The sequence below is a fragment of the Molothrus ater genome, chromosome 2, assembly GCF_012460135.2.
Source record: "Molothrus ater isolate BHLD 08-10-18 breed brown headed cowbird chromosome 2, BPBGC_Mater_1.1, whole genome shotgun sequence".
Lineage (NCBI taxonomy): Eukaryota > Metazoa > Chordata > Aves > Passeriformes > Icteridae > Molothrus > Molothrus ater.
In genome coordinates this window covers 37,595,296-37,621,762 of record NC_050479.2, presented here as the reverse complement: position 1 = coordinate 37,621,762, position 26,467 = coordinate 37,595,296, and positions in this window count along the sequence as shown.

The window sequence follows — 26,467 nt, the reverse complement described above, 5'->3', positions numbered from 1 at the left end:
TCTCATTTCTCAATAGCAGGTTGATTTGAATATTTCATTGCTTATGGATGTTGAGAAAAGCCAGCCAAGGGTAAGGAAGATCTGGGATTAACAACACAATGCATTCCTTAAGGAAAGTTAATGCAGATAAAATGGTAATATCATTCCTGAAGATATCTTCTGGGTTCTGATTACCTCCTCTGAGAATTTTATGAAAATATCTTTGTCAGTCATTATATTTCCATGCCTTCAAATCTAGAGGATAATTGAAAATTGGAAGTATTTCTGTTATCTATTGGTTGAGAAATTATTTAAGAAGTAAAAAGTAGGCAAAAATAAAAAGGTGCTTTGCTGCATCTTAGAAGAAAAAAATTCCTACAAAAATTCAAGAAAAGATGAAAAGCTTTTATCTCGATCAGCTTCAATAATATAAGAACTAATGGACCTAACATATCAGGACCTGCAATTTTGACTTGAAATGTCTATGGCAACAACCTGTAGGATACATTGATTTAACAAGGGCATAAAATGGAGACATGGAATTACCATCTCCATGAGATTCTGCATGAACTGCAATCAATCAGCAACAACAGGTCAAAGCTGCAGCATGTTCTCTTTGTCTATGCAAAGATATACTTCTGTTGCTGTCACCTTAAACCTCTCTCCTCCATCTATGGATTTATTTCATCCTTATATTTCATCAAGTCATTATCAGCATAAGGTTTCTGCAGGATGGAGACTGCATTTTAGAACTAGAAATCTGGATGCAGCCCTGAGGGCTGAATAGGGCCCCTGTTTTTTCTTGTGATATAGTAAAAAAAAAAAAAAAGAAAAAAAGAAAAGTACAACATGCTTTCTTAAAGGTTAAGCTGTAAGTCGCCATAGACATAATTTCACATATAGATGTGGACATTTAAGAACCTAATGACTTTACAGAACACAGAAGTGACTGTGGGAAACCCAGATGCCATCTCCAGTTTCCATGCAGAAGGTCAGCCACTGTTACAATCATGATCACATTTCTGTCTCCTCAGTGAAGCACCTGGTATCAGTGGTACAAGGTCAATCCTGTTTATCAAGGAAACCATGCAATGTTCATGCAAAGGTAGAAAAAAAGTCGCTCTGGCTACATAAAATTCTATTAAATAATATCTTATTTGTAGTAAGTGGAAGGTATGACTTTATGGACAAACTAACAACTTTGCCAAAGCAAAGAATATGAGTGACTGAGAAAAAAGATGTTAATAGATTTTTTTCATGTATCAACAAAAGAATAAAAAGGTTGTCCAGAAAAGTGTAAGTCAGTTGAAGAAAAATGCTGGATTTTTGATTTTATTTCTCCCTCCTTTTTTCCTCTCCTCCTTTCCCAACCCCACCACAGGAACTTGCTAATGATAAGATTGCTCAGACACGTTTAAAAGAAATAATTTTTTATTTATCAGTTTGGATAAAATATTGCAAAAAAGTGGATTTAAAAACATCAAATACCCTTTTAAAATCTAATCTCACCTCTTATTGGGCTGCAAAGCTTTCATTAAGCAGACTTGTGGAAACAGGTAGCAAAGTCTGCTTAATGACAGAAAGTTATTGAGAATAGTTAAATCTAACTGTGGATGTAAATGCTTGTGCAAAGATCAGACAGCATTGAATGAGGAGGTCATCAAACGAAGAGGTGAAAAATTTGTAAATGAAATTACTTTCACATGAAGTAATAAACAAAAATAATACAAACAATAAATATATTGTTAGAATAGGAGACTCTAAATTACTTCTAATTGCAAAGAAGTTGTACAAGTCATTTTAGATCTCTGAAACTGTCAGCAATGGTCAGAAAAAGACCTTGGAGAAATGCCAGAAGAACAGCAAGTATGATCAGCTCTTTGAGGGAAGGCTAAATAGGTTAAAACTTTTGGTTTAGAAAAGAACATTTGAGAAAAGGAATCAATGCAATAATAGTTTCTTTAAAAAAATATTAATTTGGTGAAAAACTGAAATCTGGAACTCATAGGCACAAACTGACACAAGGAATGTTAAGTATCAGCAGGTGTGGGCAGTGCAGGACAAGTAGAGATAGCCACTTGTCTGTACATTAAAATGGTGTGATCCATATTCAATGTTCAGTAAAATATCCAAGTATGCTACCTACCAGGGACTGAAAGGCTTAGTCATCCTATAATTTCCCTCTCTGCTTTTCTTTCTTTCTTAATTCTTTTCTTGGTTGTTTGGTATTTAGGGTCTTCCCTTCCCTTCCCTTCCCTTCCCTTCCCTTCCCTTCCCTTCCCTTCCCTTCCCTTCCCTTCCCTTCCCTTCCCTTCCCTTCCCTTCCCTTCCCTTCCCTTCCCTTCCCTTCCCTTCCCTTCCCTTCCCTTCCCTTCCCTTCCCTTCCCTTCCCTTCCCTTCCCTCCTTTTCCTTTTCCTTTTCTTTTCCTTTTCCTTTTCCTTTTCCTTTTCCTTTTCCTTTTCCTTTTCCTTTTCCTTTTCCTGTTCCTGTTCCTGTTCCTGTTCCTGTTCCTGTTCCTTTTGTAATTCTTGCCTTTTCCTTTTCCTTTTGTAATTCTTGCCTCTTCCTGATCATTAATGCCAGAGATAAGATGCTTGCATGGCTCCCCTTGTCATGGATCAGGGCTTGGTCCTTGTTCTGATCAAGAACGTCTGTTCTTATCCTGTTCAGTTTTTTGTGCATAGTATTTTCCATTTCTAAAAAAAATATAAAATTCAAAAAATCATAAAGAAATCAGAAAAGTATATGTAAAATACACTTTTTTTCTACATCATTTCAGCCTTAACTACCTCTGGTATGCTTACAAAAATACTTAAGATTGACTCATCATTTTCTATTTTTTGTTCAAACTTTTCTACTCAGACTAATTTCATAATCACTTTGATGCATAAATACAGATGCATGCACTTTGTTCATGATGGATATGCATATGAAGTGTATTTATGGAATATATGAATGTGTGCAAGCAAAATAGGTTTGATTTTGCTTTTAGTGAAATATCTTTAAATTTATAGATATGGCAAAAACCTTGCATAGATATCACAGTTAGTCAAAATAAACCTGTAACATTTCTAAACAAACTCATTTTGAAAGATGTTTACTAGAAAATTAGACTCATGTTTATGAATAAGAATTATGCTGAGCTATAAATTCATATTTAATGCTAAATAAAAAGAAAAATTTATGTGTCATTAATTGTATTTCATTTTCAGTTTAGACTTGCTGATAGTTTCCATTAAAGATTTCTAAAATTCCTCTCCTATGGAGCTCAAAAACAAGCCAGAAATTCTCTGGATTCATCGCAGCTTATCATGTAACAGTTCCTTTCTGGACTCTGAAACATGGTTTGACTCTAATCTTTGGTGTTAACATTTCAAATTTAGTGTTTTGGAAAAGTCCAGACTAGTTTTATCTTCCAGTGCAACAGTACATCATTTGCCTCTGAATCTTTCAGAATTCCACTCTCTCCAACACTGGTTCATTTCAAAGAATGTAATTCTCAAAATGCTAATGCATTAATATTGCAGCTTTTCAGGAAGTGCTTTCCTTTTAGAATGATATTTCTGGGACTCCTACAGTATTTTATTGCACTAATTGCAGGTTAAGCCTGTGAGAGGAGGATGGGAGCACCCTATGGAGAGATAACATTTCACTAATAAAGAAAAAATACGACAATATCTTTTCACAAAAAAACCTTTACCACAGGTGCATTTTCTGTAAGAGAACATATACTTCCAAATTAGAACCATAGTATTTTCTTGCATCCATAAAATTATACTTGTTAGTCTTGGCATCTATGACCCAAAAGAAAATATGCTTCTCAGAAATACTATAGAGTAGCTAGTGGTTCTGGAAAAAGTAAAACATCAAGGGACCTTTCAACTTAATATATATTGGCACCTCATGACATTTTAGGCAGTACTGCTTATTCAAGGAGGTAAGAGATTTTGAAAGACTATTTAGCAAAAATCAGACTGGTAGTGGATTTATAAACACAGTATGCTATAACTGTCTGACAGAAAGATAGAAATAATGTCCCATTTGCCATCAAAGCTGCTCCAAGAAAGAGAAAAGGAACAATTCTGTCTGGGCATGGTCAGTTTAATTTTGACAAATTCTCAGAGCTCATCAGATTGCCAAATGACTCTGAGAAAGAGCAGATACACCCCCTTCCTACCCCTCCTTTCCCTTCTTGGTTCCTTAACATATTGGACCTTTTCCATCAGTCAATTACACTGCAGAACATTGTTGTCCTTGGCAATACTCTCAAAGGGAAGAATTAAACAACTTGGGTTCAGAAGTTAGTTGTACTGCAAAAATCAGACTTCCATGAAGTTTTTGCCTTTCAATATTTAGGGTGCTCAGACACCACTGGAGATTGAGCTCAGCCATTTAATTCACTAATAAGAGGATATGGAGTCCGACCTAGCTGGACAGACATCTGTTGCAGAATCAATTTGGAATTCTTTTTACATATTAAGTAGTTCAAGAGAAATTAAACTAATCGGTGTTGGGATCTAAAAGCTGAAATAACTACAAATGGGCTCTGCCTTTTCTTTACTAGCTAAGTTTATCTAATATGCTCCTTTTTACTTTCTATACTTTGCATTTTGATTGTCATGGAGATGACTAAACTATCAGCTGGAATGAAGAAGTAGTATTAATAATTTACCAGATATTGAATTATTGGTTAGTAAATCAAAATGCATTTTCATTAGTAGAGATATTTCACTAAAGCAATACAATTTAGGGAAAAGCCCAATGTTCATGTAGGTTTTTTTTTCAATTCCTTTTTCCTGGAAGACCAGGCAATTTGTTTGAGTTCATTTTATTTTGTTTTGTAAGCATTAACTTTCCACTCCTTTTACAGAAATGGGCAAAGAATTCTCTTGAAAACATATTTAGAGACAAATATTAGAACATATTTTGCTACAATTTTTTTTCAGGTTTTACATATCTAGAAAGAGCAACTGCATTAATAGTATTAGAAAATCCACGTATTAAGAGCTGCATTTCTACAGATGTTGTCACACAGTTGATTTTATGCCTTGGGTTAATAATTCTGTAACAATTTTACAACAATCAATTTACAATCAGTGTTTTCCAGAACTCTTATTCATAAGTTCCCTCAAAGTTTCAGTTTATGACTTTTAATCACAAGGATTCAGACACAAAGAATTTAGGTCAGAGTTGAAACCTGGAAGGATCTGTAAGTTCAGAACAGATTTTCAAGAGACAGTCTCCTCTAGTTGTGCCAAAATTCCTCTCCCAGCAGTGGATTGATTATGCCCTGCTGAATAAGAGTGTCTCTTTTTATTGTCAGGTCCATGAAAAGCAGCAGCAACATTTTAAAACCAGGGGAAAAAGGACAAAAAGGAAGAAAAAAAGAAGAAAAAGTCTCAGTTTGACTTCACATCCAATACTTCCAATACTTTTGCTTTTTTTTTCATCATGCACTATATAATTAAGTTACTTTTATTTACTCTTCTGGATTATTTTTAAAGAATAAATGTGAAGGCATAATGGGAATAGCTGCTAACAATTAAAAATCCAGGATAAAATGCATTAATCTCTAGAATGGTAACACCAAGTGAAATACATCTTCATTTTGCCTTGGTAACATTAGAAACAAGTGCATGAAAAGGAAACTTTCCAAACTATGGAAAAGAAAAATAATAAAATAGAGAATTTGCAGAGGATCACTGAAATTACTTTTGTATTGAGTCATGTAGGCAATGGCATACTTCAAGACATTTTAGTATTGCTGTTTATTTAACTATATTGTATTGTGTGGATTTTTGGTCAGTAGCTTCAGTCTGGTTGTCAGTTTGGGAGGTTTTGTTTCTTTGTTTTCCTTCCAAGGAAGCAAAATATCTTTTTGAATTATGCATTCATTTATATTCAGAGCCTCTCTTTTCTGGATGGTTTGACCAAAATTATTCAGTTTCTCTTTTCAGAAGTTTGATCTGGAGACTTCTGCTAAAATTTTGTCTTGTATGACAGAAAGGAAGATAAATGGGGAGAGATTTGGTAAGGCAATATTGGTAAAATTTTTTTACAATAATGTGCAGAATACTGCTAACTTTTGCCTTAAATAGCTGAGGACAAATATTTGAAATAAGTGTCATATTCTTTTTTATTTTTTAAACCAAAATGGCTGTTATAATTAGAAAAAATACAAATATAATAGGCAATGGAACTAAAAAGAGGGTCTCATTTGCTGAAGGATAGTCAGAGAGCATGTTTTGTACTTGACTACAGAATATTTTTAATGTAAATCAGGATCAATGTCCCATGTGATATGATCTCCATTTAATATATTTTTTTCTAAGATCATGTCTGTGCTATTACACTGAGCAAGCTATATTGGTCTGGAAACCTACAGCTACAATTGCAAAAAAGCCATAGAAAGGCAAGATCATGGTCAATGTTACAATGCAGTTACATTTCTGAAAAAGGATTGCTTTTCTTTTAATTTTCCCAACAGTTTGATTCCACTCCTTCATTAATTTTTATTCTAGTATTGTCACTTGTGAAAAGGTTCTTACTCCAATCTATGTTAGGACACAGCTGAAAAGATTGGATCAAATTCATTCCCAAGGCAACTCTGTTAATTTCAAAGGAGATAAATTGCAAGTGAGTTTCTCTAATGAAGATTTTCTCAACATCAGTTAACAAAAACAAAATATTTCCACAATTATAGGTCCTGGTAAAAAGCTATTTGAATGATATAGAAAAATTGTAACATATTTGAAAGAACAAACACATATAAGTAAAATATGCACACATCCTTTCCAATGCCCTTATATTCTTTGATTTTTGCTTTCACTAATTGACATCTTAATTTAGGATTACTCTTGAAGCTTGAAGCTATGTTTCTCATCGCTCAGGGTAAGAGCACTGGTCCATGAACTTCTCTACTACTTAATTACTCCTTGCTTTTTTCCTGTTTTGGCTTGTGATAACTGGGCACAGTATGGGAGAAAGCAAGGTCAGGCATTGTCCATCTCAGCCTGTGTGGGCCAGACCATCCCACTCTGAGGGGAGAAGAGACATTGCCTTCAGGACCAGAGAAAAGGTGCCCTCATCCATTTTTGTATTAGTACACATGTGATGTTTATGGTCATGGAGAAACAACACTGGGTAGAAGCCTGCTCATAATTAGCAAAGGTCAGTTTAGCGCTGCCATGATACCTAAAATTACTTTTTTAAAAATATTCTCCCATGTTCACTGATGGAGGTTGTGAAAATTCCCTTAGGCTTTCCAGTTTGCCTTCTTTTTTCTTTCTTTTTACAGAATTTTGATGGTCTAATAGCAAAGTTTGAGCTCACAGGTCCTTATTTGGCTTTCTGAGAGTGATTGCCCTTTGTTTAAAAAGGAGTCTTAATTGATGATAGAATATATACCTACAATATATTCTCAGTCTGTTCACACATAACAGTGTGTATGTCCTGGAGAAATGTAAATGACAGAACCTCTGTTTCAGTAAAGTAATTACTGTCTTCACAGAGATTTGTAAATGTAAAACTCCATGCAAATGATAATAGTTATTGCTACTATTATTTGCTTCCAAAGCACATGTCCTTGGAGAAAAAGTTGTACTGCCTGTTCAGATTAAGAAGAAAGAAGAAAAATTTCCTTTTAACTTTCTCTTGACTATCTGAAATTCAGACCTCCATTAGTAGATATTTGCTTGATATTTATGTTTTGGCTAAAAGGGGAAGATGGAAAAAAATATGGGTGGAATTAAGATTCTATTTCTTGACTGAGGTAACTGTGATAGTTTTGATTAACAAATCCCTGTATTCACTTTAAAAGAAATTCTAGGAATAAAATATTGTCACAGAAAAGTACCTTCTTCTCTCAGTTGATCAGTTACTTAGATTGTTCATGAACTTTTTTTAAGAAATTTTGTTTGCTGTTTAAAAAAAAATGTGAGCTGTGGTAAACACCTGTTATACTTTTTCTTTTCTTCTGTACATTTTTGTAGTTATTTTGATCATCTAATATTTTTTCTAAATCAGTTATCTAGTGGTGAGTGGAAATGCAAGTAGGTACTGTATTTCAGAATTATATTTCTACTGTAGTGGTGGAAACAATTGATCCCTCTCAGATCTGGTCAATGAGGTACAAAGCTTTATTAAAAATTGCTGCCATTGTGTACCAACTGGCTTTCCTTCTCTTTGTTATGTTGCCTCTAATTTTGTGGCATTGATTTCAGCAATGTATGGGCCTTTTCAGAGAATCATACAACCACAAATTGGAAAAGGTCTTTAAGATCATCAAGTCCAAGTGTAAACATTACATTGCCAAGTTCAGCACTGAACCATGTCCCTAATTTTAATTTCATTTGTCCCATTATCCTTCCTTGAGAGGCACACCTCCTAGAAGAGCTGTCACAGAATCACGGAATAAGATGAGTTGGAAGGGACCCGCAAGGATCATTGAGTCCAACCCCTGGCCCAGCTCAAAGCAGCCCCAAGATTCACACCACACACCCAAGAACATTGTCCAAATGTTTCTTGAGTTCTGTCAGGCTGGTGCTGCTACCACTTCCTGGGAAGCCTCTTCCAGTGCACAGCCACCCTCTGGGTGAAGAACCTTTTTCTAATACCTAAAGTAAACTCCCCTGACACAACTTCAGGACATTCCCTCACTGTTCCTGTCACTGGTCACCATGGAGAAGAGATCATTTCCTGCCCCTCCTCTGCCCCTTTCAAGTGACCTCAGCTGCTCCTCATACAGCTTCCCCTCAAGGCCCTTCACCATCTTCATTGTCCTCCTCTGGACACCCTCTGGTAGTTTAATAGCTCTCTGATATTTGTGGTACCCAAAAACGCGCACAATACTCAAGGTGAGGCTGCCCCAGAGCCGAGCAGAGCAGAGCAGCACAATCCCCTCCCTTGCCTGGCTGGTGCTGCTGTGCCTGATGCACCCCAGGACACGCTTGGCTCTCCTGGCTGCCAGGGCACTGCTGGCTCATAACTTTTGCACTACTGTCACATGCACAGAACAATGACATCAAAGCTGCTGTTAAAGTTGCAGTTTTATGGAAGTAAAACTAGCATTAGCAATATTTTCATAATAAAATATGCTTAATCTTTTAATCTTGCATATCATCCATGAATTAATATTTTAAGTGCCTCACTGGAGAAAGTATTGCAGTAGTTTTATATTGATAGCACTGGCAACCTCTCCCTCTTCTTTTAATAATAAAGATGATTAAAGATATATGTAACAACTGCTATAGATATTCTGTAAAATTTAATTAAATTTGACACAAAAACCCTATTGCTCTTTGAATAAAATGAAAATATAGATATGATGGTTTCAACATGATCATGACATGGAGTTTTGTGCCTCTCTCACCCCAAATAAAAAGCTGTCAAATGTTTTTCTGTGTCTGGGTAAGTCTCAGGCACAGATGAGGGCAAGCTGGCCAAGTCTCGTACAATTCAGATTTAAATGATTAGCGTGGGATGTGGAAAGCAACAGGAGGCTTTGGATGGGGTTATATCATCTCCTCTGCTTTGAGCGTATGTGCCTGGTTTTTGTTCATGAAGTTCTCAACATAGGGATCTGATTAGATTTGCAGTTTTTTCTAGATGATCAAACAGTGCAATAGTACTAAGCCTTCTCGCTCCACCTGCATCTGGTTAAGAGCTTGTGTGATTTCCTCTCTGAGCAGAGTCCTTCTCTGGTGACTTAAATTTTTACTACCATAATGGTGGAATACAGCAAAAATAGAAGGACACCTTAAATTCATGCTGAGGATATAAGTGACAGAATACAGCTGCCCATTAAATAGAAATGAGGAATTTATAGTGAGTAAAATGATGTTTGTATATAAGGATGTATGTATTGATTGCCATTCAACATGAATTCTGAGGTCAGTTTTGGCTCAAAAAAATTGTCCAGCTAACTTGGCAATGCTCCATATGGGACACTTTCTCTCAATGTGCAACCAAACCAAAGACAGAAGTATAGTCTGGAGTTCAAGCACATTTGTATCTGGATTGCCCTGAAATAACCAGATATTTTAGTTTTCAGCTTTGCAATATAAGGATTGCAACATGTGTTTATAATCTAATGCACTTGTACTGATTTTGGCTGGGATAGAGTTAATTTTTTGCTAGGAACTTGTATGTCTATATGTTTTGAATTTGTGATGAAAAGAGTGTTGATTCCACAGGGATGTTTTAGATGTTGCTGAGTGGCACTAACACAGAGTCAAGAGCTTTTCTGCCTCTCACCCCACCCAACCAGTGAGCAGGCTGGTGGTGGACAAGGATTTGAGAAGGGGCACAGCTGGGGCAGCCAACACCAAATGGCCAAAGGATGTTGTTCTTTGCCTCATGCCATATGGTGTCACACTCAGCGTGTAATACAGAAAAAAGAAGAGGTAAAGGGGGACTTTTGGAGTGATGATATTTGTCTTCCCAAGTCAGCACTACATGTAGTGGATCCCTGATTTCCTGGAGGTGGCTGAACCTTTGTGTCCATAGGAAGTGACAAAGGAATTCCCTTTTTTTGCTTTGCCTGTAGCTGTCTGCAAAAGCAGGTTTTGCTTTACCTATAAAACTCTTTTTCAACCCATGAGTTTTCGCACTTGTACACTTCTGATTCTCTTCCCATCCTAGCAGTGGGGAGTGAGAAGTGAGAGGTTCTGTGGGGCTCAGCTGCTGACTGGGGCTAAAAAATGACAGTACAGTACTCTATGTAGGATAGTAAATGTGTCACTTCTCTGGCTTTTAAAGTGTATTCACACTGTTTTTTTTAACCCATACTAACTTATTAATAGTAAATACAGCAGAATAAAATAAGGTCACCTATTTTTAATTTCATTTTGCTTTTAGATCTGAATGAAACTATTCTAAGTTTCTACAATATTGTCTTCCTCCAGTTCCCTTGCCGGTGTTTAATATCTGCTTAGTATGGGAAAATGAGAGAGTTTTAAATAATACCAACACATCTGATATTGACAGATGAATCTACCCTTGAGTAAGGGGGACAAGGCAGAGGTAGGTCCTTCAAAAGGTGCAAACCACCAGAAAATTTAGGCAAATCTTGTCCCAACATCAAGAGTTTTACATTATATAAACACAACCATAAGAAAATAAGTGATCCTTAAAGTAGAGTTAATTGAATTCACAAATGTGCTTTAGAAGATGTCCCTTGTATACAGAGTACAGCTTCTTTTATACTTGTTCTTTGCACTCAGAGATGTTGATTTTATTTCTGTGGAGTTTCCCCATCTCAGGTAAGTAATATGTCTACTTTTGCATAGTCTGAAGTCCAGTGATTTTGTCCTTTGACTAGGGATTAACTAAAATATAGATTGTTTTTATTATTCAGTCTCTGTATCATAGCTAAACCATGATTGATCTTTTCTACTTATCTACTCTTTTGTCCATTTTTAAAGTATAGAACATGTTCCAGCTCCAGTTTTGGAGCATCCCAAAACCTGGAACTTGCTGCGTACCCTTTGAAAATTATGTTACCTCAAGTGCTTACTCTCTGTTGCTCATTCATTGTACAGGAATCAAGTATGGATCTTCTATACCTGAGACAGCTCAGCAAGGAAAATGCAGGCACATAGAGAAATTTCATATACCTGGAAATATACAATATGAGGGCAACCTCATATGTACATTACAACCATATGTAACTTATATCTCATTCTTCTTTTGGATATAGCCTTATATAAATTGTATTTACTTTAGTCACCAGTTCAATACAATTTCAAGCTTATCATATTTTGTGTTGTTAGTTTCAGTTCTGTGTTCTTATTAACAGCTGTGATGTTAAAATTATGTTGGGATTATTTAATTTCCTCTTTTTAAGGTAATATTTAAGACCTTTCAGGAGGTTATTTTTAATTTTTATTAATCATTTCATACAGAAGGCAAAAAAACCTTTTCTGCTTGGTAGGGCATAAAAATTGGGTCATTCTGCCCTTTTTCCCACTGATTATCAGTGGTGCAGCCACTAAGTCAGTTAGAGGATGCTACCCTAGCACTTAAGATGGCAATTTGGCAAAAAAAATAGTTAAGCATTGAAAGCTTTTGTAAGAACTGCTTTGGATAACAAAGTGCCTTGCCTTGGAAGTTTTGACTAACTAAGCAGCAATATAATTATGTCATCCTTACAGGAAGTATCAGAAGCAAATGAATGCAGTAGTTTTATGCTGCTTTTGTGGTTTAGTTTCAGTTGGTTTTTATAATTATGTTTTTTAATGCGGAGAACAAACACCTTAGAACTGGCCGCATATTTATTTGATTTAAAGAATAATGTGCATCATGTATCAGGTACTGAAAACAAGAAATGTGTTGCAGTTGGAAATATGAGTCTGTTAATTCACATAAGTATTGCTACTTAGATGGAGGGTTTTCTTTAAGTTGGATAGAAAATGGTTTTGCTTTCATAATTTCTTGACAAGGAGTCTAATTGTAATTGTTGCCAGATGAGTGGTCTCAGGTGAGTTGAAAATAGGCAGCCTTCAAGCAACACTTTAATAATCTGACCTTCTCATTGGGAAAATTTCATTTACAGACCCTGTAGGAAGTTGGTTTCCACAAATAATATACTGCAGATAGAAGGAAACTCCTCAGATTCTAGTAAGTTAGTAAGGCTAGAATTACTCAGCTTGCCTTAATAGCACTAAACTTTGCTATTTGTGTCTGATATACCAAACAATTTAGGGTTATTTTCAAAACCAAATTTGTAATTGCCACCTTCCTGTAATCTGCCTGTCTAGTATAGCTGTAGAGAAGGAATTGCAGTGATCTCCTTAATTCTTTCTGCATTGGATCGATACCAGTCAAAAACATCACATCCTTTAAATCTTACTAGCATAGGCAAGCTCGCTTCTAAGACTTGTGGAACATCTATGCTTTCACATGAAAAAGGTCAATCTTTAATTATTTTATGGAGCATAACTTTCAAACGAACTAAAGCAACATTATCTACACATTTGAGCTACCTTAGATGTCTAAGCAGGTGCCTGGCTACACAAACATTGTGAAGTCTTCCACACTAAATCGTAGTTCCAAGCACAGAACCTAGCTCTTTCTGATAGCTGGTGAATTTGTGACCTTCCTGGAACTGTTGGAGCTGTAAACCTTTGAAAGGATAAATGATGCATAATGGTAGTTTCTTCATCTGTGACAGATGCAATAATGGCCTGGGCACATTTTCTCATATGTGTGTAATGTAAGTGAAAACTTTGTCCATTCTTCTATCCCAAAAGTCTTACTTTTTGGACTTTTGTGCTAGAAGTAGCATGTACTCTCTGCTTTTGAAAGCCCTTAAAAATATATCTACAATGGATATAGCAAAAAGTATAAAACCTTATTTATCTTTATAGTAATATTAAGATCATCCTTATTTTTGATTTTTCTTAGCATGTTATGCATATTAATTATATAATAACAGGCAACTAAAATTCCTTTAGAAATTTCTTTAGGAGAATCTCTCTTTTTAAATTTTAAAATGTTTACTATGCTAACAATGTTTTGAGCTTTTTTATGTTTTCACACTGAATTGATATGACAGACATATAAAGCCTTTTATCTATGACTGAAATATCTTGTGCTACTGAAAAAAGAGATAGTTGTATTGCCAAGTTTGAAACTAGGATTAAGCAGAATATTCAGTTTTCACTGTTTATTGCCTTGGATTTACTTGTTTTCATATAGTATTTCTCTTGAAATTTTTTTATGTTTGTTTTTGTGGGGGTTTTTTGATATTTATAGGTTGAAGAGATTTCATTTATTTAGGCAACCTAGAAGATCTTCTCAGTTACCAGACATAAATTCATGCCTGCATCTGCTATGCCTCTATAAAGGCATTCTTGTTGCAGAACAACCTCTTTCCCATACCTAGGGAAAGGAAATCCATGAAAGAGACCAGGACAGATTTAGATAAAGTCTTGGCTTATTCAATGACCTTAATCCTTGCAGGTAGGTTTGACATAAATACATTCTAATATTTACTTTAAAAGTGATGATTTTCTGCCAGCAACCTTATTTGCTGTATTTGGTACAAAGTGTAAGGACAAAAGATAGGTAAAAATTAATTTAATTGTAGCTTAAATGCCTGTTGACATTGGAGCCTTTCACACCGGGACTAATTTATTAGCAGGAGATACCAACAGGTATATAACCCCATGATGTTTTCTTTTCCTTGTCTGCATGTAGAGGACAGGCTAGATAGTGAAGTTTAGAACAAAACCTAAGGGGTCCTACATGTGCAAAAGTTATTTTCAAATTATTATCCAATAATTATTGTCCAATTCTTATCCAATAGCTATTTTACATTAAAAAAGTAGTTTTTTTGCAGATTGGTCTATTCCAATTTAGTTAGCTGTTTCAATGTACAATTTTAACTGTTTTATTTTGTCAGGTTTTTATTTTCAACATACATTGAAACAAAAAAAAGAAAATTCTGGTAAGAAATGAACATGTACTTGTAGATAATGCTAGAGCACTAAAAACTCTAGAATATCATCTGCTGCTGTCTCTAGTTAGGTAATGCTTGGGAATCCAAATAATGAGTTATGATCCTTCTCAGCCATGTAGTGTGAGGTAGAGCTAAAGTATTTTCTTGTTCCAGTTGAGGTGACAGTCTTTGTAGTGAATGCAAGATGAAAACAGAGCACTGCAAAGAGATCATGAGACAAACAGTGCTTAGCAATATAGTCTATGTTTTACTGCACCAGTCGCTTAGGGGCTTTGGTTTCTTTTATGCATCATAGCCAATAACAGCTTTAGGAAGAGAATTGATGGTGAATTACAAGATAGCTTTGGGGGTCTTTTAAAGGAGATCCTCCCAGGCATGAAAGGAAGTATGAGAGCAAGCCTGAAATTGCTTGCTGCAAAATGTAGCAAGAGTGATGAAGGTGTGCAGGCTTGGGCTCATAGAAAACAGAAACTAGGTATGTAGAGTGAGGATTGGCCATTAGGGTACCTGTTAATAAAGAAAAATAGTGTATACTTGATGAGATAGAAAAATCAGTGGAAGGGCACAAAGGGAAGAGAAGTGAGCTAGGAAAATATTCCTTATGGTAGCATTCTGAATAGATTTGACTGAGGCATGATCATCTCTCAAAGCTGAAAAGAAAGGCTTTCCAATAAGCAAGATATGAGATGATGAGGATCTTGGGAGAGATTTAACTGCACAGACAGGGAGGATTATGGTATCTTATAGCTATTATGCAGAATGAATCAACAAAAATTAGATGTAGCTGGGCTAAGAGGCTCTGGAGAGCAGACTGAGTCAAAGATGATGCCTACATTATGGTCCTTGCTCTTATGCTGAGCCTAATAGGTTCTTTATCATTAAATTTGTTGTTCATCACAATTTTAGAGTAATCATGTAAAAATATTTCAGTAGAATAAGAAAAGAACAAATGTCTTTTTCAAAGTAGGAAGGGAAACTGCCTAGAAGTGTGGACAGACCAAGGGAAAATCTCCCAAAATACCTGTGCTAAATAAAAAATATAATCATCTTGAACCATTTGTGACAATGGAGTTCTGGGACAACTAAGGTAAAGGAAAAAACATGAACAATAATTCAGCTTCACAAGCTCAGTTCAGCAGTTCAGCACTGACATTGAAATTTTTGTTCTCTGTCATGTTCACTACCAGGAACATTTTATTAATTCCCAGCTCACAGTGTGCCTACCCACCCCAAGCTGGGAAGCAGCTTACCTTTTCTCACGCACCAATTCACCAGGGTCTCTCAGACCCTCAAATATGCAACATCATATAGAAACTTCTGCGCTTGCTTTTTGCACTGATGATTTGGAACGGCTGTGCCATGGTCACTGAAGGTCACTTTAATGGGAGGTGGATTGAAAATTGTCATCTGAAATGGTAAGACAATTCTAACTGTGGACAAAAATGAATACAGGTTTTTTTAGGTATGAAAAAACTGTGACTTGCTTTTCACTTTTTTTCTCCAACCCTTATCTATCTCAGTTGCACTTCTGACTTTTTACTTTTATGTTATCTATGTGTTTTATTCCTCATTAATTTGGGTTATCTTGTTAACTTGTATCTTTACTCTCAGAGCCATGAATCTTCTTTCTCAGTATGCACAAATGAAATAGGAATCCTTTTTTGATATAAATCTGGCAATGTCTCACCTACCTTTCAGACTAGAAAATTGTAAATCTCTGTTGTTGATTGGGATTACATCTCCCTTTATCCCTTAATATTACATTACATAACCTTAATTAAACTAGCAGATAAAATGTCTGGGTAGAACTTTCATAGAAATTTTATTTATTTACTCACTGAACTTTTCGATGGAGAAAATACCTAGGTATAAGTGTGAAAAGACAGGTCTAAACCATGTGTCAGGTATAGTTCCTTGGTCAAAAGGAGGCTTTGAATCCATATGGTAATTCTCATCAGTAGATTCCATTAAATGGGCAAGTGACCTTTTTGAGAAAAACAAAACTAACCTTCCCAAAGCCTCATGAAAACCCACCTCTAAAATACCAAAAAAAAAATCCCAAACATGATACACAGTAACTCTAGTCCATTAACTGGTTTAACTTATTCATTTTGACAGGAATGGTGCACAGTTCTATGTACACAATATGATTCCAGATACTTACTTCTTGATTTTTCTATAATTTTCCCTGTTACTTTCTGTTAGAAATCAGATTATAAAGGCTCACATAAGAAAAAAAGTTTTAATCAAGTCAGCCAAAATACTAAAATAGCAATGACAAAAAAAATCCTTTCAGATACATTAAGACCAGTGTAGATTGGCTTGTATTGTTTATTCACTACTTATTTAAAATTTTCTCACAATGCTGCTTGAACTTACTCCTGAAAATAATGAACTGTTACATGGATTTTACATGCTGGCCCTCCCATGAGTGCTTTTAGCAAGCTTTGCCTTTTGAGCAGCCTGTTTTAATGGAAATTGAGGCAGTGGAGAGAAGAAAGCAACAGAAAAAGGTTACAAGTTAGGAAAAAGGGTTGTGATTAACTACCATTTCAGTACAAAGTGGGGAAGAAATGTTTCCTGTGAAATAGCTGCAGCATTTAGAGCTGTTCATATTTGTTGTAAGCTATTCATATTTACTTTTTGTTTTTATCTACTATTTTTATATTGAATACTAACGTGCTAAAAATAATTCATAATAATTTACTAATATTTTAAATAGAAATATTTTTTTCTAAAGTTCTTTGAGTTGCAAACCTTTCCTTCAGCTTTTTATAATTCTGTTTTTTACTATTCCAAGTCTATATTTACTCCACATAAACTTTACAAAGGGTAACTTCTCCTTTTCATGTACTATGGATAGGGAAAATGACTTATTGAATACAATTCACAAAATAACCATAGAGGCAAATACTAAGCTAAGAGTTGTGGTGTAAACTTATGAAAAGACTGTAATTTAAGGCACATGGTTTAAATAGAGTGGAACTCAACCTTCAGCTATAAGGGAGGAACTGCTTTTTACAGATGTGAATATAAATTTGCTGTCTCAAATAGCTCTATTTAACACTCAACAGTCAAAGAAAATCTGACTAAAATTTGGTATTGGGTTAATTTTTAACAGGAAAAATTAGGAGACACTAAGTTATGTCATTGTTGAAGGTGCTCATTAACCGCTAGTGTCCACATTCTTAGAGGACAGAATTTTCTCATATTATCTGAATGAATAACTTTAGAGAAAAAAAAAATGATAAAAGGAGCTAACATTGGTATTTGTCTTTTCCTAAGTATGTTACTGTAATACTGAATAATGCCTCATTTCCTCCTCTATATCTCCCCAATGAGTATTTACATGTGCAGTACTCATGCTTATACACACCAAATTAAGATCACCTACACAGGACATATGACCATTCTGTAAATTATCCTTTTGACCAGATCTCTTTGCCACCACTTGAACTGTTACCTTTCCCTTTATTCTTGCTAAGAAAAGAAATAATTTCTTTTCACAAGCTTGAAAACCTCTGTTTTCTATGTGGTGGTGGGTTGATCCCATCAGCACCTAAAAATCATATGGCCAGCTGCTTGTTCTCCTCTGCTCCTGCTGGACAAGGCAGTGAGCAAGAAGAGTAAAACTAAAAAATTCCTGGGTCTAGGTGAATACAATTTAAAGAGTGAAGGAATGAGGGAAAAAACCCAAACAAGCAAGTGATACAAAGGTAATCCCTCACCACTTCCCACAAGTATGCCCAGCTATTCTCTGAGCAATGCCTGTCTCCCCACAGTGTTTAAAGAGGAGCATAAATTATGTTATGTTACTTCAAATATCCTTTTGATCAATTTGGGTCAACTTCTAAGGTTGTGTCACCTCCCAACTTCTTTTGTATCCTCAGCAAAAGTATCCTCAGCATACCCATTGCAGGGAGCAGATTGGAGAAAAAAGAAATGAAACAAAAAACCCAAAAACCCCACAACCTTAGTGTTGTACAAGAAATGATCAGAAATAGCCACAACACTGTTTCACTGTTTTTATCAAAAGTGCTTTAGTGAGAAATCCAAACCACAGTACAATACTGGCTACTATGAAGAAAATTAACTCCAACCCAGCGAGACCCATAAAGTGAATATATTTATAAACATATTTAAGTTACATATATATATATATATATATATATATGTTTGATCACGTTACTTGACTGAGTAACACATTCAGGTATTTCCCTTTTCCTTTCCACTTTCACTTTCCCTTCCCCTTTCCCTTCCCTTCTTCCCATTTCCCATTACATTTTTCAGATCAGGATGAGTGGTATAGTACACTATACACAACTGGCAAGCTGTTACTCTTACTCTTACATATGCTGCAGAACTTCTACCAAATTCAAGAAGCAGAAAATTTGTCTGTTGGTGATTACATGTATTGTGGGGATGATATTATTTTGTTTATTTGGGGTTTTCAAGCCAAATGCTTTCTCTCACCTGTAGGAGAAAAAGTGAAGCAAGTACTGGGAAGATGAATAATGACAGTGTATTAAAATTTTAAGTTTTTCTGTCTATCAAAAAGAGTAGTATTCTGGAGCCATAAAATAATAACAAAAACATCATTCTGAAGAATTGAGTCTCAGTGCTTAACACTGTTTCTCTAATGGCATTTCACCTTTCATTTCTATTCAACAGAAAACATTTCCTGCAGTAAAACAAACTGTGATACTGATGAACACTGACATTTGCCAACAGTATCAAGTAGTAAAACAAAGGCTGAGAATATAATAGACCCAACAGGAGAATACCCACAGATTAGAAGAGAAAGAATACCAATAGCTCTTAATTGTCAATTCAGCCTGCTAATCTTGGATTAAAAAAAGAATAGTTAAAAATGGTTTATTATTATTTTCTTTTGAAGTTAGCATCTTTCAGCCAAAAAAGCAGCCAGTGGAAGAGTGGCAGAAGTAGTTTGGGAATTGAAAGACACAGAGAATACAAGGCCCAGGGATAGGGAACAACAGCAAGAAAGACAGCTCAGTTTTCAGAACTCCTTGATTTGTTACAGTTTTAAACCCTGGGCTGTGCTACAAAGCCAATCATAAGTAAACTACAAATTTTAAATTTAAAAACAAAAAAACTCTAAATACGTATTGAAGGAAAAATAATTTATTTGCAATTAAAATACTGTAGTTAATTTTCCTGATCTATGCCAAGTCCTTATTTTTTGGTCTGTTAAGAAAACATAAGTAGGGGCTTTAGTTGAGCTATGCAAAAATTTGGACAACAGCTATTATATGACCCTCTCAGGGCTCAAGCTTGTTTTGTATTCATGAATGTCAACTTCTGTGTTCTTTGGAATCAATTTAAAGTTTAAAAAACTGTTTCTGCATAGCAATTTTTTACAAAAACTTCATTCTTTGAGTAACTAATAGATAATAACTGTATTTACACTACTAAATGTGGGCTCCAAAAATCTGTTTGTGCCCACATTTATGCAAGCACAATGGAAACAGCACACCTTTATGTGGAATTGAATATTTTCTTTAAAATGTCAATGACTTTTTTTACTGCACAAGGTTGTATAAAAAAGCCCATGTGTGAAGCATTCTTTAAAAAACCCCAGAAATTAATAAATGGAGGCATGCAAAAGAATGCGTTAGAGATAATATCTGTTATAGAAAGTCAAAAGAAAAAATATTAGTGTCTATTTTAAGTTTCCATTCTTCTGACTTCTCAAACTCAGCTCCCAGTTTTCTCTATTATGATGTTATATCCAAGGATAAAGTGAATCTCTGTTCAGGGACGGATACTGTTAAGTTTTATTTTAGTATTATGTTGCATTGTAATTTCTTTTATAAAAAAGGACTTTATGTGCTTCTAAGATTGCTGCATAAATAAATGGAAATAATTTTGCACACATATTTTCCCTATCCATTCACTTGAAGGAAATTTTGATATGAAAAAGGGAAATGTCAGTCTGAAAAACTGACAGGAGGAAACCTTTTCACCTGAAATGAAACTCTGCTGCTGTAGAGATAGTTTGTGAAGAAGTAGCATAGAGGGCTAAGATTAAGTTGAGCTAGAGGCTTCATAAGGAAGAGCATGTGGGAGAAAGGGCACAAAAACAGAAAGCAGAGATAATAAACATCCAGAAGAAAAGAAGCTGAGCAGTTATAAGTGTGAAGGCAAGAAATCTCCATGTGGGATGGACAGGTGAGGAAAAAAAGTAAAAAAGCAACTAGAAATACAAAGAACCAGTTAGCCTAGAATGTGCAGTACCCAGATCCCTCTACCACCAGTGGTGGTTTCATCAAATGAGGCAGACACTTACTGAACCTACTACTGCCTCATGGGAGATGGCAACTACTCCTCCCTGCTGACTATTGGGAGGTGATGAGCAATGCATGCCTCAGAATTCAGAGCAGTGATAAATAGCCTGTTAATCATAGACAAGGAATGGTATGAAATCCACTCATGTAGGAAAAATGGATATTGACTTTTTTCATTTATTGTTTCAGAATATACATTCTTCATTATCCAGATGAGAAAAAATAATGGGAGGAATCAGTAAAATCCTTATCATAATAAGTCATCTCTTTGGAGGACTTTTACATCAAATACATTCATCAGTTTTTCTTCAATATACTCTGAATATAGATCCTAGGGAGTGATTATTTAATTAGGAATACTAGTGGTCTTCTGCAGTGGAAGATAAAAGCGTACTTCTAGTCTTATGTATTTTGAAAAGCAACATATTACACTGACTGCTTCCCAATTTCAACTTTCTGATCAGTTAAACTTAGCAGTTGATTCCATTCAGTCAGATGGCACTAGTACAATACATTCTCTTCTTTTGCCTTTAATCTTTTGTCTTTTATTTTTCAGCTGCTCTTTCTGTTAGAAAGAAGATGCAATTGACTAGTTGCTGCAGTATCTCCATTAGGATTTGACTGGCATCCCAGTGTTCTCTTGCGATAATTTACAATTAAGCCTTCAGGATTCAATGCATTTACATACTGGACATCATAAAGAATTCACATGCATATGCTCTAATACAGTCTGATTTCTTTGTGAAAATGGACTGACTGTTTGAAGCAAAACACAATTCCCTCTTACAGCAATGTTTGTTTGCATTTCCTTCACCCCATGCCCTGGTCATTCTTTACTGAAAACAAACCAGTACTTCAGAGATGATAAACATTTTTAGGTAATTAGTGGTGCTTACCGTTTCGATATACCATATTATTTGTAAAGGTAACTAAAAGGTGTTCTTGTATAAGCAGTGCCAACACATGATTATTAGAGGTGTTTACACTCTCAGGTTCTGCAAAGGCATTTAAGAACACAGTTCAGTCAAGCAAAAGCAGTAAGCCAAATAAATTGCTATAAGAAGGATTTTTATATCAAATTTGTACCTTATTTATACATTTTGACCGTAGAGTTGTAGCAGAAGAATTGCCATTACATTGAAATTTGTACTTCACTCATCTTTACCATCACAAGGCTTCTGTGATTTCAATTTACAGCAAAAATACTACCAGTTCCACCACATAAACAAGCCTTTAACGTGTAGAAAGTCTCCTTTCCCCTATAATTACAAATTCATATGTTGTGAAAGTTGGATTTAATATTTTCCGTTGTTAGATACTTGTGCAGTTTGGAAAATGAGTGGAAGTCATTTGGGTTAAGTAAACTCAACCTTTTTCCCCTGTTGTTTTGCTTCTGTTCTCATATCCAAGGAGCAGCAGTGCACACGTCATAATGGAGTGGGGAGACCTTGAAGAGCCCTACGATTAAACAGTGCATTAAGCAAAGCCTCTTCAGACAGTCCATTCTGAGGAGAGGTCTGCTCCACACAAACAAAGCTCTTGAGATGCACTTTGTTGTGTTCTTACCATTCAGAAAAGCGCTATTATCCTCCGCCTGTGACTCTGTGCACAATATTTCAATTGGTTCCATTTCATTGCTTTTACAGGGAACAATAAAAGAGGCCTCTTGTTCCTGGCCATCCAGCATGAGAATAGACCATGTTGAATCTCTATTATCAAGGATTTAAAAGCCTCATAAAATATTTAATGTATTCATTCCTTTTAGAAGTGACAGACTAACAGTCTTGCTCCATGAAACCAATTTTTTTTTAATTACAGCAGTACTGGTCATTTACTAGAAACCTAAACAAAAGTTTTTAGGAATTAGTGCATTTAAATTTACTTATAAAACATCAGAGGAAAATATCCATGATATTTTCTCAAAGTTGTTTGTGTTGCAAGCAGAGCTGCTTTCTGACTAACTTGACAAATTAGGAAAATAAGTCCCTTAGTCTGTTTTCAAGGAAAGTTGCCTTAACAGTACAGAAAGAGCTCTGTGGTGCAATGTTAGGACTCTTTCTACTTTCAGACATAATTAGGAAAGTAATTATTCTCATTAGTATGATGCAAAATCATACAAGAGCAGTTTTATTTGATAATTCCAATGCATCTCATATTTCCTTATGGTCAACAGGCCGACAATCCCCAGATATACAGCATTCAGTTTGGAAGGATGTCAAGGGAAAGCTCAGGTGATGAGGCCTGGTTTTGGTACTCAAAATGTCCTCAGTGCAATGTGAGGTGCATCTGGACAAGCAGGCATTTACAGTCTGGGGTGATGGGGCAACCCCGACCTCTGCAGAGTTGGCTGACTTGCTTCCTCCCACAGCTGGAGGCTGAGATTTTTCAGCAGCCTTCCTGCTGGACACGGTGCTCTCTCATCATGGGGAGGCGCTGGAACTGCTTAAGAGCCACATGCTGCTCAAAAGACACTTGCCAACTATCTTGCTTCAATGATAATCTATATTTTGCTTCACATGTAACATGTCCAGTCAGGAGAAAGTCTCTCTGTCCTGCTTTTGTTTCATAGAATTTTCTACTTTTTAATGAGGAAAAGAAATATGTTTTTAAGAGCAAGTACCCTCTTAAAAAAAAAAAACAAACAAAACAAAAAGCAAAAAGAAAAAAAGAAAGATAGAGGAAAGCTGTGCCTTCTTCTTTCCTACAGCATTATCTTTCTAAAGTGCTACATGTTAGAACAGGTTTCCACAGCTATGCAGGATGGTTTTATTCAGTCACTAGTGTTATTGTCAATGCTTTTAAATTATGGAACATAAAAGTAAAATACATTCTCTAGTTTCATGTAATTACATGGTAACAGTTGCAGAACACATAATTATTTTTGGTTCTCAACAAAAGTGCAGGCTGGGCAGTTTTCACTGAGGTCTGCTAAATGCAGCATCTAAGTTAACTGCCTAAACTTTTAGTTATCAAGCTGCAATTTTTTTCTTTTTTTTGGTAAATCTGCGTGGTCATTAGCAATGAAAACATCTCAGTTTATTTTGCAAAATCTTGATTTTCAATTTGCCTTCAATGTCTAATTGTTCTGTAAAAATCCCATTCAGTAAACTAACAACTCTCTTTTTTCTAACAAGTTCAGTCACATCAAAACTGATGTCCTGAGTTCTTGTCAAGAACTCTAGTGACAGGGCAAAGTGAGGCATGAGAAATATGAAATATGTTTGATAAGCAAGATTGTGTTTCAGACTTAATTTTTTTTTCTGCCAAAGCCTTCTTCTGACAGCACAAAGCAGTTAACCTGCCATTTTTCGTAACTTCAATTAACCCCAACAGGATGTGCCTCTTTAGAGATCCAGCAAAGGGCTGTATTTTAATTTGTCAAGTAGCAATGTTTTTATCCTGTGGGAGGTGATCAGGGTTAATTACTACTAGCAGCTGAACAGGTTGTGTTAGAAATTTGTAAGGTGCTTATGGTATATGTGTAGCTCTTTAAACATTACTCTTCATGCTGCAGGATTTGAGCACAGACCTTATTCTAGACCAGCACTTCTGTATGACCAAGTAGCCTTCTGGTCTCTACTGCTGGTAACTGGGCTAGTCTATTACATGCCCACTTTTGTCTTCAGATTGCATTTTCAGGGCCACAGGACTGTTACTTTCTTCTTTTTCCACTGAACTTTTCATATCAGGAAGAGCCTTGTGAATAAAGCAACCTGTGTAAGCTCATCAGCAGATAGAGACCAAGGGGAAGGATTTATCTATCTAGATTTAGATGCATATCCCCAAAATAGATATCTTCAGCTCTATAAATTTATATCACAGAGATGAGAAGGAAAATAAGAAAAAAAAATCAAGGGTGTGTGAAGTTCACCTCCAAATTATTTCTGATGGACTATCCTCTAAGCATGTCCCTTGTTCCCTGACTGTTAAGGAAAACTTGGATGACTGGCTCAGACATAGGCATTTTCCCTGTGATTTAGAAGGGTCAGAATTTCATCAGTGGAAAAGATGTGTATTCTCTTCCCAGAGAAGAGAATTATTACTGATTTGAATTATTACTGATGCTGACCTTGGAAACACGAGGACATAACATATGTGAGAAATACTGCTGAGAGCAATACTCTTACCCAGAGATCTCACAGAACTGAACTAAAATCCTGATTGCTCCTACTATGGTGATTTTTCTCAATTATTGGCCACATATCCCACCATCTCAATTCCCCCTTTGCCTCACAAAAAAACCCCACCAGTAAAATTAAAACCCCTAACAAGAAAAGGAAGTAATTCATTGAATTTTGTTAAATGTTACAACGCTGACAGAAAAAAATAAATTAACCCAGGCTAAGCTCCCAAGTGAATAAGGAGTCTGCAGTTGGAAGGACCAATCCCTAAGAGAGTCATAACATGAGACGAGGTCCCCCCCCCACCGCCAAAAAAAGGGGGGTTTAGGGTACCTTTTTTTTTGGAAAAAAAGTGTTTCTATGTATGAGTTTTCCATGTTTATCTACATCTATCTATATGCAGAATTTGGTTGATTACATATTAAAAAAACCTATACAGACTTAAAAAATTTAATTTTGCAGTCATAGAATCCTGACTTTACATCATTAGTTAACTTTCACGAGAAAACAGTATATAGTGCCTCTAAAACAAGACCATTATCCCCACCTTCCCTGATTATTATTTTGCATAATAATCAATCCATAAGAAAAAAAGGCCATCTTTTAGCTTCACTATGCTAAATACAGTGGTTGCCCAGATGCTCATAGCTACAATGGGAATGGATCTTTCCATTTTAAAAGAAGAGAGCAGTCCTCCATTCCTTAAAAAATAAAATAAAATAAATCTGATATTCTAGTGCTGGAATGAGATAGTGCTTTAGTTGTTGGGGTTTTATTTCTATTTTCTTTGCTGCATTAATCAGTTCTGCTCTTCAAAGTACAAGAAAAAAAGAAGTAATTATGTAGAAGGTATTATCTGGTTTCAAATAATAGTTGTATTTATATACCTATAAAAGTTTTGTCTTGAATACTTAATTTCTATATTTAGTAGGCCAGAATAAGACTCATCATGTTGATATTTCTGAAAGATTGTTTTAAGTACAAGAAAAAAAGCAGTTAAAGAACTAAAATAGGTGTTACCTCTTATTTTGCCTGGCTCCACTAAAAAGACTTCTGATTTATTCTGAGAAAAAGAAATGGACAGACCTTTACACTGAGTTGCTTGACCCACATACCATGGAAACCACTTGTTCTTCTGTCTTAGAGAGGGTAGTACAGCTTACTCTGGAGACATACAAGGATTGCCTCTTCTTCCTGACAGAGCCCAGATGTGCTTCAAGCAGGACTTGAGATATGGCTGGAAGCAATCACAGAGGATTGGTGGGTTTTGAATCATTCTGTGAAGGCCTGAACCAGGTCACCTTCCTTTCCTGAGCTCTGAAATGCTTAGGGCAAGCTGATACTTCTGAATTCAATGAGCATAGCAACATAGATGAAAATGTGAGTACTCAGATTATATTTATTCAGAGGAAGCTATCATTTTTAACAGATGGAATAAATAAAACTAAGATGTCAACTGATCCACATAGCAAAAGAACAGTTCTGGTTGTAAAAAGAAAAAACCAAAACCAAACAGTATTACTCACAGAAAAAAAAAGTAGAATGTGCTGTTAATTTAGTCAAGTTTTCTTTACTACTCAAAGCTCTGGAAGTCAAG